Source organism: Myiozetetes cayanensis, unplaced genomic scaffold, assembly GCF_022539395.1.
Source record: "Myiozetetes cayanensis isolate MyiCay16 unplaced genomic scaffold, myiCay2020 scf18, whole genome shotgun sequence".
In the NCBI taxonomy this organism is placed as follows: Eukaryota; Metazoa; Chordata; class Aves; order Passeriformes; family Tyrannidae; genus Myiozetetes; species Myiozetetes cayanensis.
This window is the reverse complement of record NW_026087389.1, coordinates 12277350-12290419: the sequence shown is the minus strand read 5'-3', so window position 1 is coordinate 12290419 and position 13070 is coordinate 12277350. Positions and strand designations below refer to the sequence as shown.

Genomic DNA, 13070 nt, shown 5'->3' with positions numbered 1-13070 from the left:
CTCTCACCACTTGTTTAATCAGTAAATTTGAAGTTGCTGCCGTGGTGCACCTGTACCATGTTTATACGTTCCTTTATTGTGTCCCAGCCAATAATAAATTATTAACAGCCTCCCCTATTATTACTTCACAAGAAGACTGCTTTTGCAGCGAGTGAGGGTGTTCCTTAGCACGTCCACACCCCTGTTCAGAAGGAGACTTAGAAGATAAATAGCAAAAAAATCTTTAATGACTTACATGGGGTTTCTCATTTCAAATCTAGAGAGAGTGGTAAAAAATTATTTGCCCCAAGATGATGTTTCTCCTGGTAATTAAGAAACAAATACTGGAAAAATTCCAGCAAAACGAGCACTTCTGGGATGTTTCTTTGGTGAGAAATGAATTGCTTTATCAGATGTGTAGGATGTTGCATCTGCTTGGAATGTGGGTCTGCAGGATATCCCTGCTACCGAGTGTCTGTCCTTAGATGGGCAGGGAAATGCATCAGGCAAGCCTTTGATGTAAAGTTTATCAAGATGGAAGATGAGACCACTGCACTAGCAGAGATCATTGTCAGCTCAGGCCCCTCAGTTCTACTCCTGTGCACATGGGCTCATTGTAACAGTGGTGTGTTCATTTGCTTCATTTAATGTGAATTGTTTCCAGTTCCCATAAAATACATTTCACTGGAGATTATTAAAACACGGTAAGTTTTTTTTATTCTAAAATAAAGAACAGTAATTGGGTATTTAGTAATATCCTGCAGCTGTATGGGCTAACATTTTAATTTCTTGGACTGTAAGTAGGGCCTCGCTGAGATCCTGCTGGCTCAGATACTTCATCAGGAAACTGCTCTGTTATTCTTTAGATTTTGAGCGCATACCGGAGTCCTTTGGTCCTTTTGGTTGTGAAGATAGTCTGAAAATACAGAGTTCTAACTGTGTGATGTGATGGTTGCTTCCTGCAGCCTCTGGAGGGCAAGCTGGGGAAGCAATCTGCTTGTCCCGATGAGTTTGACCACAGGTGTCTGTGATCCAGGTGTGAGCAGACATCTCCAATTGAGGAGAAAGAGGATGATGACTCAGGGCAGAGTCACGTCCTGTTAACGCCGGTTAGGGACACCACCACCTCACTCTTCCTGCTTCTGACTAATGGGAGCTGAAAAGCCATAAAAAGAGAATCCTTGAAATGTGAGAAAGGGAAAGCCAGTCCTTCAGAAATCTGTGAAGGCTGTCCAAATCTTTCATGCAGGTCGCTTAGCTGTTCAAAAGCAGCTCAAGCTCAGCACTGCATTTATGAAGGTACTGGAGTCAAGTGGACCTCTTTCCACAGCTGGTGGCTGTTGCTGCAGGCCCAGGCACACACACACTGGCCTTGCCTCCCTCCAGCTGAGAACCCTGTGTTTTTCTCTGCAGTCACAGGCTGAGATGTTTGCTGTGATGCAGGTTCTGGTGCATTTGGAGAAGTAGGTTCTAGGGTTGATTTCATTAAATGTGATTCCACCTGCTCCAGTGTCCAGGGTGGGAGAGCTGAGCCCCGGTAGTTGGCAGTGTCCATGAGGGGAGGTTGTGAACACCCCTCAGTGAAAAGCAGTGTCTGGCTCCTGCATCTCAGTGTACTCTGGCCTGCCTTGCTGGCTTTCAGCTGAGTCCAGCATTTATGGTAATGGGTGGGGTTAGATTGGATATTGGGAAGGAATTCTTCACTCTGAAGGCACTGGCACAGGTTGCCCAGAGAGGCTGTGGCTGCCCCATCCCTGAAGTGTTCAAGCCCAGCCTGGGTGGGGCTTTGAGCAACCTGGTCTGATGGAAGGTGTCCCTGCCCATGGCAGGGGGTTGGAATGAGATGATCTTGAAGGTCCTATCCAACCCAAAGCATTCGTGATTCTGTGATCAAGGGTATTTCTGCAGCTTCTCTTTTCCCAGCACACGTTCAGGGAGCAGAGCTGTGTTCCTGTGGCTTCCAGACTCAGGTGAACACTGTAGCAGGAACAAGCAGGTGTAGCAGAGCTTTGCATGAAACTCCACTTATCTCTACAGTCTCTTTTAGCAGGATGAAGCTTTGTGCTTCTTAATACAGTTCTAGTGGCGTAGAGGTTCAGATAAAGCTGTTTCAAGCCATTAAAATCCATTGTGTTAGAAGGATAAAGTTGGAGTTGGGATGTGGCAGGTACTGTGCACCCAGATCTCTGCTGAGGCACCTTAGTTTGCAAAAGGGTGTTTAAAAACCTTCCCCAAATTGGCTACCTCCCAATAACTTTTAAACTGGCATTTAAGCCAGAAAGGATTTTTTCTTTGGTTTCTGTGCTGCATTGCTTAATGCATGCAAAACTGACTCTTTTAAGCAAGGAGCTTCTACCGACAGCTTGAGATGTCAAATCACAAATCTCAAATACATTTCAAAACATATTTTGTGATTCAGAGTACTTCCCCTACAGCCTTCAGGAGGAAGTCCTTGCTGGTAGTTGCTGCTTCTGTTTTTCCTCAAGTATGTCAGGCTGTTTTTGCTGAAGTAAATTACTTGTCATCTTCAGTACATAAAAGCCCTTTGTAGCTGCACTGGCTCCGAGTGTGTTGCCCCAGCAGCCCCGAGCTGTGTGTTTGGTTGTTTTGGTTCCATGGACAATAAGCTGGTGGCCTGGGAAATGTGGCCTGGCCATAAAGGGGTGGCAGGAGCGAGTTCCAGGTGTCTTGAGAGGAAGGAAACGAGGGGAAAACAGCGTGTTTTGGGGAAAGTTCCCACACAAAGCAGAAGCACGGGGGGGATGGGGGGCATCAGGAAGGGAAGGAAGGGCAAGTGGGTCTGGGAAGAATGGGGGTGTTCCTGAGTTTTACCTCAGAGGAGAAAAGTACTTTTCCTGCCTTGAGAGATCATTCCCATCCTCTCTGTTCCTCTGCTGCCTCCCTGAGCCAGCGTGGTGGTGGAGAGTCCCCAGCTCCTGCCCAGGGCCAGGGGAGCTGCCCCTGCCTGACCTCGAGTGCAGCGGGGTGGAAGGTGCTGTTCAATGTTCAATGCACTGGGCAAGGGAAGGGCCTCAGAGACAGCATCTGCCTTCCTTCCCTATGCCTGAGCCTCATGGGAAGGCTGCTCCATTCTTATCCCCTTCCTGGCATTGACCTGTGGGGCTGCAGTGACCAGAGGCTTCCTCTCACCCCTGTGGGGCCAGCACTTTCCACCACCTCGTGAGAGCCAGGTCCATGGGCTCCCCTGTCCCTGAGGGCAGAAGATTTCTCCTGCTTTTCACAGCAGGGAGGTGACCTGGAGCTGTGCTTGCAGCATTGAGCAGGTGAACAGTAAAGTAGCTGCCAGTCAGGTCCAGAGGGTTTTCTCTGGAGACACCCTTCTAGTCACTGAGGTCTCCAGAAGCAAAGTCTTTGTTCTCTGGCAGTCACGGCTGCAGGAAACGTTGTGGGATGGGATTTGGTGGAGATCACCTTGCAGAATGCAGCTGCATGTGCTGCTGTGAAGGCACAGTGCCCCTGCAGGGTGGGCACAGCCCGTGCTGACAGCAGCCCTGCTGGTCCCAGGGCCAGGGCTTGTTGTGGGGCACAGTGGAGGGTGGAGCTGTCCCTGACTGCGCCAGGAGAAGGTAAGGTGTGGGGACCTCTTCTGCTGCAGCAGGAATGACGGTGGTGCCAGCACGCCCTGCGTGGTCTGAGTATTGCCTTGGCTAAACTGTGTCTTACGAGTGAGATGCCTTTGGTGCATCTGTCTCCTCATCCATTGCCTCATCCGTGGAGCTTGGCTTAGGCCATCCCTGTGGCTAAAAGAGACAAAGATCCTTTTAAAACTTAAAAGAATCTTTGTTCTAGTTTTGTTTTGTCTTAATTCTCGCTTGTATATAATAATGTACATAATATATATGGAAAAAATTGATCTTCACTTAAATGTTTTGTTCTCTAAACACATGCCAGTGGAAAATGCTTCATTGATACTTCCTACAGTGCCGCAGATGCAGACAATGCAGTTCACAGTACTGTTTTAATCTACATTTACTGTTAAATATATCATTAATTTTACCAGAAGCAGATGTCAACGTTTTTGACTCAAAGCAAAAAAAAAAAAACCCACAAACCAGCAAAGTGCCCCTCAAAACAAAAGGAAAAAACCCTTTAGACTCAGTGTGTGGCCTAAATGCAGCCATCCCTACTCCTGTGCTGCTAATTGGGCCCTGCCTGCCACCCTCCTTAGCCCTTGGGGTTTCAGACACTGCTGAGAAGGAACCCCCCCCTTACAGAGCACTGCAATACTTGTTACACGGTCTCTCTCTGTGGGAAGAAACATTCAGTTCACACCCTTTAAGTCCAAACTATAAGGTAAAAATAATCCCTTTCTATTCTCTCCTAAACAGAACTGCTCCTGGAAAGCAGAAACAAACCCTAGTAATTGCTCTATGTCCCTGGAGTCCTTAACAGAGCATCTGCAGACATGACAGGAACAAGACCTGCTCCGGGATCCCTGCAGTTTTCCGCAATGGCAGAGCTCAGTTCATGCGTTACTGTTTCGGTGCTGTGTGTGTGCTCAGTGCTGTGGCTTTACAAAGAAGATGACTTTATTTTCCTGCTGCAAGGAGGTTGAAATCTTAACATCCTGAACATATGGAAGGAGAGTTTTCTCTGACTGTCCAAAATCTCATAAAATGTAAGCTGGGGGGAGAGGGGAGGCCACATGCATGCTCGGTGTTCAAGAAAAAGCTATTTGTGCTCAGTGTAATGGCAATATTTTTCAGTTGCAGCTCTCCTGTGCAGGACTTTAATCTCCCTAATATGGACAGAGTGAGAGCAATGAGAGCTGTGTCACTTTTAATTTAGCCAGTTTTCCGAGAACAAAAGAAATCTGTGTCAAGTATGTGTTTTGGGTCAGTTTTGCACCTTTTTTTTGTCTATGTTTTCTATTTATACCCTGGCCAGTTCTTACACTCCCTAACCTAGTAAGAAAGTTAATGTGGTTACTAAACTTTAAGAGGGAAGGGACTGGTTTCCCAGATTTGAGCTGAGCACCATTGCCTTTATTTATATAAACAGTGACATCATCTTTTATGGCAGAACAGGAACCTTAAACAGTTACTGGGAGAGCAAATTTTAGGAAATGTCCCTATGAGACATTTGTGTTTCATCTTCAAGTGTGTATATTTAAGAGAGATGCTATATCCTGAGTCACGTCAGCTCTGTGATCTTTACTGCATTTCAAACTGTAATTTATTAGCAAGGATTATTCACTTTTTTTTTCTTTTTCTTTTGAACTGTGTGAAAATTGGTGCTTGCAGTCTGCTGGGGAGTGCGAGGAGCAGCACAGGCAGCTCTTTTGTCCTCTTCCAGCTTCCTCCAGAAATCTGCTTTTGCACTCCTCCAAAAGCCTTTTGTAAATGAGGCCTGACTCGTGTGGTGACGCCACAGTTTCTGGTATTCAGAGTGTTGGTCATCCAGAGTAGGGGATGTTCAGGGCACTGATGGACTGCCAGTAAATTGCTCAGTTTCCTAGCAGAGGAGTTTGCTGATGTCTATTAGAAAGTATCCCCCCAGTCAGGTTCAGTCTCTTCTCCATCCCACGGTGTGGAGGGATTGGGCAGCCTTTTTGGCCAGAGCTGAGAAAGCGAAACACTACACCACAGTACGGCTGAGTTGCTGCCAAGGGTGAACATCTGCTCTACAGCTTGTCAGTCAGCCTTTAAAGATGTCCTGTGAGCATCCAAGAGCGCTGACCTGGCTGGGTTCTTGCATCTGTTTGATGCCTGAATGGGAAATCACTCGTTCCAAAGGGGAAAGCCACGGACTGGCAGGCCCCACCTCTGTGCCAGCTGCACCTTGGCAGCAACACACCCACCTGCCTGCTGGAGAGAGAAAACCCTGTTTTCTCCTCACCTGGATTTCCTGTGCCATATTAACTGAAAAAAGTTGCTCATGCTGTGAATTGCTGTGAGGAAAGCAGACGTACCCTTCCCATGTCACAGCAGCTGCCGTGGTGCAGGGATGTGTCTCTGTGCCTCTCCTCACTGGCAGGAAGCAACTTTGTGCTGTCAGGCAGGGACAGAGACTGAAAGTTGTTTGGGTTGGTTTGTTTGTTTAAAAAAAAGGGACAAGTGTTTAGCAAGTGATTGTTTTCAGTGAGATTGTTTCAAACCTGACCTGGTGCCATGGGAAAGGCTGGTGTGACAGCACTGCTGGACAACTGGGGTGCCATGTCCTGGTGTCCTCCAGCCTGTGTACCCTCTGTCATCTCTGAATTGCTTCCTCTGTAAATGTGGACAAATGTTGCATTATTCCAGGGGCAGAACAACATTTCACAAACCTTCCTTGTGGAGTGGATGCTGCCACTTTCCCTTGGCTTTAAGCCAGGGCTGGCTCAACAAACTTTTGGGTCAGATTCCTGATTTCTCTCATCTGGTTATTACCTTTTCCCGTTGCTGCTCACAGCTCTGCCAGGCTGTGAGCACTCATGGACCAGCCCATCAGCCCAGGGCCTGGCCCTGGGCAGGGCTCCAGTGCTGCCAAGGTGGTTTGGAGGAGGTCACCAGCTTGCTTTTTATAGCTCCTGCCAGGTTTCACTTGCTCTAATGCCTGAGTTTCACACTAAAACCTGAGGAAGGGCACAGCTGAAGGTGTTCTGTGTTTGCAGCTCCCTGTGGGAGGGGTAACTCCCTGATGGCACTTCAGGCTTTGTTTCGAGCTTGTCAAGTGTCTTCACCCTCATCTCAAAACAGCAGCTTTATAAAAGGAGATGAGCCCAGCTGGTGTCAGGGCAGGAGTGAGATGGTTTGGGGCATCTCACAAACAACCACCAGCTCCTGGCTGGGTCCTGGATCACAGCTGTGCCCCAGACAGACCCTCAGTGTGCCCCTCCATTGGCCTGGGTCTGCCCAGGACCAAGGACTGCTGTCCTGGCTGACAGGTAGGGCAAGATGCAGTTTTTACCCTATCCTACTTCCAGGAAAGTGAGGAGATTTGACACATTTTGGAGAGGCTGGTCCTTTTTTGAGAAGATTTTGGGTGCCACCTTCATGTGATGATTCTCAGCAGTACCCTTTATCTAGGTACTATTTACCGAGAGGATTTGCTGTGCCTGGTAACTTCAGGGATGTGTGTTTCCTCCTGGTCTTACTGAGATCCTGGTGAACCATCTGGAAATTTCATCCTGTGATTACTCCAGAATCTGGAAGACCTTTTGTAACTACTAATCCCAGAAACAGATTTTTCCTTCATCCTGTCTGTCAACACAGCCTTTAACTTATTTTTATGGGCTTCAGCACATGTTTGAAGCATCACCGCCTTAGGATACAGTCTGGGTTTTTTTCCAGACTATTTCAGTGCTCCTTATATCTATGTTTAGCACTTTCTGAAGAAGGGCTGTTTAGTAGGATCTTCAGTGTCCTTTAAAGCTTGCCACATCTCCAGTTGCACACCTAGGATAGGAATCAGCGTGACTTTAGCGTGCCATGAGCACGAGATCCTAGGAAATTAAGCTTTGCAATGCAGTCTATTTTGCTGCAGTAAATTGAATAATGTTTTCTTTAGTAAGATGTGATCAAAATTGCTTCAAAAAGTACTGATCCAATTAAAGCCAGGGGGTAAAGCAAAAAGAATAATCTAAGCTAATTGAAGCCATACTAGACTCTTAATTTTTTTCTCTTTTTTTTGTGTCTTGTCCACTAGCACTTGTTCACCCATCAAAATAATTTGTGTATGAAGTTTGCTGTAGGCATCTTAACTGCTTTATGGAGGCAGCAGCGTCTGGCAGGTAGGAATCGATGTTGTGTGCAGGAAAAGCTGCTTGGTAGAGTGCCCTCAACATCGGGCCCTTCAGGAGTGTCTGTGTTGTGATCTTGCCTTGAGCCCTGGCCCTGTGTTCCTGCAAGAACATGAGGCCCCAGGCAGAGGTTCAGAGAGGAGCTGTGCAGGACATCTCCCCCAGGGCAGGAGTGGCCAGCATGAGGGAGAGGGCAGGAGGGCGTCTCTGTGTGTGCAGCCAACAGCAGTGGGCTCGCTGCAAGTCTGCAGTGATTCCAGGTTTGTTGGCATCTGTGTCTGTGTGGGAGCCGGCTCTGGGCCACGTGTACTCCTTGTGCCCTTGCAGGGCATCTTCTGCAAGTCAGGAGCAAAATGGGGAGAGCTACCTCCTTTTTCTCTCTTGTTAAGGAAGATTCTCAAGAAGTGCTTTTCTTGGGAACAACAGCAAAGCTTGACTTAATTGCTGCTCTAAATATATGCCTATGGCCCCTGAAAGGCCCAGCAGGATATAAAGCCACCAGTTACCAGTTCTCATTTTTGCCAGAACTTCAAAGTGTTTCCTTTTATGCAGTAATCTTAAAACTAGTCCAAGAAAACACTCACGCGATTACTTAGATATTCCAGTTATGCCACCAATATGGAAACTTAAATTAGGATATTTTCCACAGGCAAAGCTTCCATTGTTAGTTAAACATGATGGTCTCCTGCTTGCTTCTGGGGAAGATGCAACCTCCTTTCCATGGCATGAGAAATGGTTGCAGCTCAAAACTAAGCCAAGTGTGGTGACTGAGGACTAAGAAAATGGGACCTAAACCTAGTCACTTAAGTCCTATTCAGACTTTAAATGATTTTTAATCATAGTCATATCCTTCTCTGGAAGAGAAGCTTCACATGGACCAGCCAGTATTAATTTAATAAACACTCTGCTATTTTAGTGTTTGAGATTACAGTTCCCGTTGTTATCAGTCGTGCATTGTGTCCAGCCTTTATCGGTAGAGATAAAAGCTCGTGTACCTCCATTGATGAAAAGTAAAATTAATCAGGCAGGGCCTGATCCTATCCCTGAAGTCTTAGTCACCTCTTGAAAGCATTGTAAGTTGTGGTTTCCCCTGTCTCTGCCAGTGTGGCCCCATGTGATCTGGCGATGCCTTTATTTTGTTAGCGAGGCCGTTGCTCAGGCTTGATTCACGTGTACTCACCAAGCCCCAGCTTGCTCTGCTCCAGGGATTATACTGTGTAATATCAATACATTACAAAACTGAGAGGGACGTGGGGGTTTTTTGGTCAGGTTGTTTTGGGACTTTCTTGGTAAGTGCAGTTATGGGGAGGGTCTGACATATTTAATCTTTACTGCTGGAATGACCTCATGGTAGCACATGACTTTGCAGTCAGGCCAAGGTGGGTTTGTCCCTTGGCCCAGGAGAGCCACAGCAAATGCACCAGGTCCTGGTCAGGAGGAAGTCCTGGAACACCAAACCACAGCCATGAGGGCCAGCAGAGACCTGTCACACTTGAAGTGGTTTCAAGGAGTGTGGGATGCGTGGTCAGAAATTAAGAGATCACTCAGTGATGGTTTAGATGTAGAGAATTCCTCCTGGTTAAGCAAATATCCTGCTGAGTTTCTCTTGGAAAATAGTTCGATGTGTAAGGCTGTGTCTTTTCCAGATTATAAGGGATGGGATGTAAAAGAGGAAAACTTCTAGTTCTCCAAACTTAGAAAGCATGTGGGCCTCAAACTCTTTTCCCAGTTGGAAAATTTGCTGTTAAGAAAAGGAAATAGATTTTTATAAGCAATATTTAATTCAAGCATTTGGCTAATTCTCCTGCTGCAAAGTTTTTAAGTCAAAGTCTGATTCATTGATGTGGATCTGGAATGAAAGGGATTACGAGAGGAAGTAGACTCTGAAGTTAGGAAAACTGGTTTCTTGTCCACTAAGCATTTTTTTCCTACTCATCAAATGTATATTTGACTGTGTTTCTATTTTAAGTGTTGTGGGGAAACTTACTCCTACACGTCTGCCTTTGCTCTTTCTCTGCCCATTGTCATCAGCTCTGCCATGGGCGTGTCCCATTTTACCCTTGCAGAAAGGGATCCTGATCTTTCCATATTGGGGAAGTTTCTGGACATGACATTGTTGTACAGATGCTGGGAATTTATACATTTATTCCATTAGGTTAGAGAATGGAAAACGAGTGGTTTGTTATTCTTATTACTCATTAAAAGCCTTTGTTACAGTAGCGCCCTGTTCACTCTGGGATGTTCTGCAGTGGTGTGGGCGCTGGAGGAGCCGTGGCCAGTACCTTCCCTTTGTTGTGTTTGTGTATCCACACAGGTGTGTGTTGTGTTCAGGATTCCTACAAGGATCTCTCTGGGGATCCATCTTTCGTGTTGGCAGTAAGGGCAGTCTCTGTCTGTCCTTGCCTTGTCCCTGTTGCGTGTGACCCCCAGCTCCTGCTGTCCACCATCCCGCTCCCTTCCAGCCTCCAAAGCCTTCCCTTTTCCCCTTGTTGATACTCCTGTTCCGAGGTCTTGGAGACCTGGCAGTCATCGATGTAAGGTCACTTCAAGTATCCCATAACGTCCTGAGTGGTGGTTGTGAGTGCTTTTCCTTGCTATGTCCATAAAGCAGCTACAAAGAGACTGTCAGAGGAGACAGGTCTGCCTCCCACCCTGGCTCTGTTACTGTGTAGCTGTGAAGGATTTACTGCTCCTGTAAATGCAGCAGGCGGCATTGCCAAACCCAGTGGTTTATCTGAGGCCACCCTTGTGCTCTGCAAAAGATGGCTCATCCTTGGAGGAAAGAATAATGGGAGGTTTCCCTGAGTTTGCAGTAATTACTTCAGGAGTAATTATGTTGCTCAAAAGAGAGAGCTGCTGCTTGGTTTGTGAGAAAACGGCGATAAGAACAAGGGGGGTTAAATGTGACAAGTCTTCAGGCAGACAAGGAGGGGGTCAGGGGGACACCAGCCCTGCCCCTGCTCTGGAGAGCGGGGAGGGCATCGGTGATGGGCCACCTTCACCTTGGGGCCAGTAATTAACCAGGTGGGAGTTTCCCACTAGAATTCAGGATGTCCTGGGAGGTCTCCTGGAACAGGGAGAAAAGAGGGGGTTTTGGCAGTGCAAAGGACCTCTTCATTTTTCTCCCAGTTTTCACCATGTAATTCATGCTTTGCTCTGTAAAGCACTGTGATATAGTTTGTATACATTATGTAAAATAAGTTGTATTCTATTACACTGAAGAAATACAAATATAAAATAAAGTCAAAGGATGGCGTGAAGTAGCTGTGTGGTAACTGGATCCCCAGTCCCAGATTGCACTGGTTGTCCCATTCCCCAGGACTGTGGTTGCAGGTCTCTGCCATCCCTGGAATGATTTAGGAGTTTTCCACATGACGATGCGATGTTAAATACAGACTGTCCCAGATGAAAAGGGAAGCACAGATCAAATTCTGTGGCACATCACTCACCAGCAGAGCCTGACTCCATGATCCCAGGCTCCCCTGCTGTTTGTGGCACCGAGCAGCTCTTGTGTCTCAGGGGTTTTCAGAAACAATTTTTGACTTCAGTGCTTCAGTTTTTGGAGGCTGGAAAAGCTCTGTTACATCTCCAGGCACAGCTGCTGCGAGGGCCCTTTAGGGGTAGTACCTGTAATGGGACAGCATGTGGCAATTTGTAATCTAGGGAAAGCAAAACCCTGCATCTCCAGAGTTTGGATGGGGGGAGGCTGGGAGGGCAGTGAAGAGGGCTGAGAGCACTTCACATGGGCAACTTGCTGCTGCAAAAAGTGGAATCTGCCCAAAAATGCCAAGGTGAATATTTTGTGGGAAAAAAAGATGTCATTGTGAACTGCCTGGCACCAGGGAGAGTCCCTGCATCTGCATGTCATCCCCGAGATGGGAGTTGTGCAGCCTGAACCCCCATCATGTGCTGTGGGACAGCCACCCTCCCAGAGCAGGCGGGAGGAAGAGCCATAAATCCCAGCGGCTCCCGAGCACGGCTGACGGGGTGGAGGAGCCGGACTTTTGGCTCTGTGAGGGCTGCCAAGGAGGTCAGCACAGGGGGCTGCAGGCACAAATCCTTCTGCTCTGTGGGAATTTCCCTCTTGAGCGACTGCTGCACTTTTTAACCCAAAGATTAATGGAAGGGGCCGTGGAAAGGGCCAGAGTGCCGGGTATTAGTTCATTAGTCTCCAAGCAAACATGCAGCCGGTGAGTCACCAGCGCTGCTTCCTGCACGCTGATGCTGTGCCTGGAGCTCTCCCAGAGCCCAGCAATCCGGCCCAGCCCTGCGAAGGCTGGGAACTCGTGGGACCAGATCCCCCCGTGCTGCGACTGCGGGCTGCTAATGCTAGAGAATAAAAACTAATCTAGATTAATTACACTGCACATGTTATTCATCTGTAATCCTGCTGCTTGGCCTCTTTCCCTCCCAGCATAGCTCCCCATTGTTTTCTTTTCCTCTCTTAAGGTGTCTCTGACTTGCTTTCCATGTCTTCCAAGGGCTGGGAAGATGAAGGTGCCTGCTCTGCCCGTTCTGCTGGGGCAGACCCCTTTCTGTGTGTGTGGAGGCATAGCCAGCTGGAGCTGTCCTTTGGCTCTGATGGGTCACCAGCCACAGTGGCTGGAGATGGCAGTGAGGTGCTGCAGCACAGCAGGGTGGGAGCTGGAAGTGCTCCTGGTCATAGAATCAAGGAATATCCTGACTTGGAAGCGACCCACAAGGATCAAGGAGTCCAGCTCCTGGCCCTACACAGGCCAACCTCAAGACACCAGAAGTGATGGTCATGCAAGGGGATACACACAGGATGTGTCTGCTTCCATGATGTTACTCTGAAACAGAGCATCACATCAAACCAGTCATCTTCCTCACATGATGGAGTATGTGCAGACTCAGGTGCTGTCCCAGATACAGCACTCTGGGGTGATCCAGCCCCTCACTGCACTGCAGAGGCCTGGAGGGAGAGCAGCAGAGCTGGGGCAAAATGCCCAAATTTTTCATTCCTGAAACCCAGCTCTCACCTGCAGTGCTGCCCCATGGCCAGGGAAGAGAAGCTCCAACCACAGGTCCAGGGCTGGAGGGCTGGGGACGTCCCAGGTGGCCCATCCAGCTCATCCTCCACCGCAGGGTCCTGGCACAGGGTTTGTTTAGCAGCAGGTCAGGGGTTGAGCTCAGAGGGACCCACAGCCTTCAGGACTGAGCATCATCACCTGCCTGTGCAGTTGTAGAAGGCTGTTTCTGTCCCACTGCTCTGCTTGGAGCAGTCTCAGCTCTGGTAAATCTATTGCTGTGATAGGTGCTAGGAAACAAAAAGGTGTCAGCTCAACAGAGCAGCATGTAGGATAAGGTCTGGTTGCCGTCTGGAGCCTGT

At 48.0% G+C, this 13070-nt stretch overlaps 1 protein-coding gene across 14 annotated transcripts in view; it reads left to right on the top strand.

Annotated features, from left to right (window-relative positions):
* The window catches only part of SLMAP (sarcolemma associated protein), a 96575-nt gene extending 85581 nt beyond the window's left edge, over positions 1-10994 (top strand). For 7 of the 14 annotated variants that reach the window (XM_050313314.1, XM_050313322.1, XM_050313321.1 and 4 more), the window contains one exon: positions 4329-10992. The gene's annotated coding sequence lies outside the window, so the exon portion shown is untranslated. Of the gene's footprint in view, positions 1-4328 lie in introns of all 14 variants that reach the window. The other 7 variants (XM_050313334.1, XM_050313343.1, XM_050313346.1 and 4 more) reach the window with 2 other exon arrangements.
* The last annotated feature ends 2076 nt before the right edge of the window (positions 10995-13070 follow it).